A 4,553-nucleotide genomic window follows, 5' to 3' on the forward strand; every position below is an offset into this window, starting at 1 on the left:
TTACTCTAACTTTCTTTGTAACAATTTCTGTGCTTCTTTGTGCCTTACCAGCCCCAACTTTTGTGTTATCGTGTCACCCATGCTCTTGTTAAACACGTGTCCATAAACTGAGTGTGTCGACTTCAGGTAAAATTAAAACCATCATATTTGTTGTTGACCACAGTGAGTGTATTTAAATACTGCAGCTGTTCTTAGAAGCTGTATCTTCAGATGTGTGAACAGATAAGATAGAACAATGTGGTTTAACTGTCACTCATATAAAGTGCTCACTCTTGAAAATACGTGACCAAGCCGAAGACCCCAGATATAGACTGAGGAGGACGATGAACCACACAAGCCTTTTCAAATTCAGACTTAAAATGGCTTAAACTGGCAATTCAGGTCAAATGCTAGTGAGTGCATTTTTATTCACCTATTTTTGTTTTTACTTTATATTTGCACATTCAAAGCAACATTCATTGAATTAGAACAAAATTTGAATATCACAAGAAGTGATATAGTAGAAAGGTTTGACTGTAACCTTCCTCAAGTGAATAAATGACACAAACAGAAATGTCAAGTTTCACATTTTTTATTGTTGTTTCATCATCTTGTTGCGCCCTCTTCTTCTGAAATGCTTTCATGGCATTGAAGACTAAGCTGTTGTTTACCTCCAGAAAACTGATCTAAACAGCTGCATTATAAACTTCAGTCATTACTCTCTTTCAGTCAGTGTACTTCTGATAGTGATTGTATTTTGCAAACAACAAAGTGCTTAAAAGATTTACCAGTCATTTATGATAAAAAATGCAGTATTCATAATCAAAAGACAACCAAATGTGCTTTGAAATCTATTTCACATATATGTTTACATTTTTAAAAACGTTGTTAAAAATATATTTAAAAAATACTGTACAGTATGACTTCCTTTCGTGCTAAGAAAAATACAACAGACCATCTTCTCAGTCCTTCAGTCAGGTGTCATCGGCCTGTAAAACGCACAGGATGGACAAAAAGTTAAAAATGAAAAAGTCAACATGACTTCTCTCAGTAAGAATTCACAATAATGTGAGCAATTACACTTCAAGTTCACTGCGAATAAAACAGCAGTATGAATGAAAATAGTAGATCATCAGAAACAGTAAGTCCACTATAAGTGTTGTGTCATGGTTTATCTGACAATAGCCATGCATCTTTATTTAAACCTCCAAATTAGTGAATCTGAGTGTATTTCCCGACCACTGAACTCAACACTTGTTTTTGTAATATAATACAGTCATAGGCGTTTCGCTAAACTTGTTGTAACATGGTTGAACACATAAACTAATACAAACAAAATAAAATAAAGAGAGAGATTCTGTATCAGCCTCAGTCTTACCTGTAGTAGACTGTAGAATAAACACTCTCATCTGGTAATTGTGGCTTGGTATCTGCTCCGGACACGTCTGGCTCTAATTGGGAAACAAAATGTATCTCTGGAATTCACAATTTGTCATAGATATCGTAGATAAATTATGTAGCATTTTTGTAATTTAATACAGTACAATTCAAACGGAGAGGACAAAGCTATCACATGAACCTACTGTTTATGAGGAAACAGTATTCTGCAGACATATCTGTGTAGTGATTAAACATAACACATTGACACTAATTTACGTTAACCTAAAATAAATGCATAAGTATGGCAAGTGGTATCCAAGCAGATAGATGTATGCAGACAGATACTATCCGTATGAAGAAGATTATAAACTAGATCTTTGACAGATTTTATTAGTATTTTTATATGATAGTTTTTATATAGTAGCTCTGGCCTTTCTGAGAGGGGAAGTTTTGAATATTGACAAAACACTGGCACTCACTAGCTTTTCTGATGGTTCTGAGGTACGTAAATGGTAATACTAACATTACATCCAACCAAAATGACAATCTTTATCTAAACATTACCAAAATGCTTTTGTTCAATGCAACTAAGACAGCATGTGGTAATTTATATTTGCTAGGGTTAGGGGTAGGCCCTCATGAAAGAAAATGTGATGATTTTTTTCATCTGCTCCCTAAACCCAACCACAGATGGGAGTGTGGATGTGAATCCTGGACTCTGTGGGTCCTGTGCTTTGTATGCTCATCATCCCTATGTCTTCAGTGCACTTCATTCACTCAATTGAACTCATTTCCTGTGAACAGTCTGCCAATGATTACATTTGCCATTACAACATGATTGAAAAAACAAAATGTAAATGATATTTCTAGGAGACAGTGTGGGTGTACCTCTGTGTTTCCTGCAGACATGTAGTCCCATCGCCAACAGCCCCAGAGCTGCAAACACAGCAGTCCACAGCAGGGAGGAAAGATTAAGAGAGTCACTGTTGGAAGGACGAGAGTCACTGTTGGAAGGACGAGTCTCTTCGTAAGCTGTTTTACTTTGATTTAAAACAGACAGCCAACTCTCTGGTGATTCTCCAGCTCCAGAGATTCTGCACTTGTACAGTCCTTCATCAGACTTGGAAACATTGTGGATGGTCATGTTGTTTTCATACCAGGTCCCTAATTTGACACCATCTTTGTAGAAATCTGCAATGTACATTGAGCGCATTGTGTCACTGCATCAAACAGTTTGAAAACTTTTGATTTATTATTTGCTAAACATACCAGTGATGGAGATGTTGAGGACATCACTCTGGTTTCCCTCTGCATCTTCACACCAGTATTCTCCGCTGTCTTTTAAAGGTAGGATGAATGGTGCAGGAGGCTGCTGATGACTTCCAGTTGTAAGACTCTGTTGGAGTTATTTTGTTGAGCTTCCTCATCACTCTCCATTCACTCAAGCCTCCAAACTCTTCACAACTTATAGTGAGAGTCTCATATTCAAAGAACTGCAGTCTGTCTGGAGAAATACGAGGAAACGCTGCATCTGAGACAGAGAAAGAAGAGATGTTGATGTTAAAGTATTAATAGTATAACATTAAAACAAATATATCTGGGTAACCTGGTTAGTGGGCTCTTGAAGTGTACTTATAATGTCTGTCACATTTTGCACAGGTCACTTGATTACAACTTAATTTATTCTTGGCCCCTCAACACTTTTTCTGTCTGTTGTTTTTTTTTTACTAATTTGTAAAAAAGGTTTAAATAAAGACATGTCAGCAGTGAAGATTATGATCGACAGTGTTAGGGAGTTAATCAAATAAATCCAACTTACCAGCTCTCTGAGCAAAGTAACTATAGTCAGCTTGTGTAGCCAGCAAGACAAACACATCCATCACTGCAGAGACAAACAAAGAGAACTGTTTATCCAATATTCCTTTATGAAAAACTTGTACATACTGTTTTTTGTCATGGGTAATACATGTCAAGTGAGGACTGGTCATCTGGTGCTACCAAGTCTATGAAAAATTAATTGTTACGTTATATGCTCCCAACCAACCAGCTAATGGGGATCCAAATAAAGAGTAAATATAGTGTGCAGATATTTGTCTGCTGGCTAAAAAGACTGTTGAGTAATAGAGTTACACAAAGTCAAAAGTACTCACGCAGTCTGATGCAGAGAGCTGTAACAGCCATGATGTCTTGCTGCTGACTGTCACAGCATCATACTGAAATACAGCTAAGACATGATGTAGGTCAGTACTTCCTCCTCCTGTTTGAATTATTTCTGGTGTTGAGGCAGCAGCAGGTTTGAATTGTATATCTACAAATATCTATCTATCTATATATCTGTGTGAGGCTGAAGTGTTAGAGTGGAAATAATCTCATTGGTTTTATCCAAAAAAAGGGTGACAAGTGTGCGTGCATTATTTGATCTTACACAACCATGGTTTGATCAGGTATGTGCACAGAAACTACCCTGGGAAACTGCTTCGTTGAGGTTTGACAGCCTGCCTCATCACGGTTAAAAGAATAACCACTTGGTTCATTTAAGGAACGATTGTCATCATGACCTTGTTTGGAGTGTTGACACTTTTTTGACCCCTTCATTTTATTTATTCTATTTTGATTTCTTGATGATTTAATAACTTGGGTTGTATGGTATTTTCTTTTCTTTTCTTTTTATTAATTTTTTTGTGAAGCACTTTATAACATTTGTTTCAAAAGTGCTCTATGAATAAAGATTATTATTATTATTATTATTCATCTGCCTAAAACTTCTCAGTAGAAAGTAGTTTTAAAGCTCTGTAGCAAGGTGTAGCTTCTTTATTTCCAGAACAATTACAGTGAAGCACTTGTTGGCAATGACATTCTTTGTCCACCAACAATTCTAATACAAAATGCATGATTATGTATGATATTATATAAATACACATTATCTATTTATACCCTGTTTATATATTGCTGTATACATATATTTATTTTACTATACTTGTCTATTTAATATATTATAGACAAATCTGGGCTCCAGGTCAAGGCTCCCCCACTCCGTCGTCATGGAAACAGCATCCATGGGAGGTTTCAGCTGAAACAGCAAAACAATGTCGCCACCGACCATTACTACAACCAATCTGCTGTGACTGACCTGGAAAAAAGTATAGGTTCTATCATATTAGAACGAGCACATTCACTTCATTGACTTTTATTTG

At 36.3% G+C, this 4,553-nt stretch overlaps 1 long non-coding RNA gene across 1 annotated transcript; it reads right to left on the reverse strand.

The window, feature by feature from the left end:
• Positions 1-557: 557 nt before the first annotated feature.
• LOC127377323 (uncharacterized) lies at positions 558-4,547 on the reverse strand. Its single transcript, XR_007887666.1, has 6 exons — positions 3,510-4,547; positions 3,179-3,241; positions 2,629-2,890; positions 2,248-2,550; positions 1,358-1,430; positions 558-968 (listed from the first exon to the last, which is right to left on the reverse strand). It is a non-coding gene; the product is annotated as an uncharacterized LOC127377323 (long non-coding RNA).
• Positions 4,548-4,553: the final 6 nt, after the last annotated feature.

This window comes from Dicentrarchus labrax, unplaced genomic scaffold (assembly GCF_905237075.1).
Source record: "Dicentrarchus labrax unplaced genomic scaffold, dlabrax2021, whole genome shotgun sequence".
Taxonomy (NCBI): Eukaryota; Metazoa; Chordata; class Actinopteri; family Moronidae; genus Dicentrarchus; species Dicentrarchus labrax.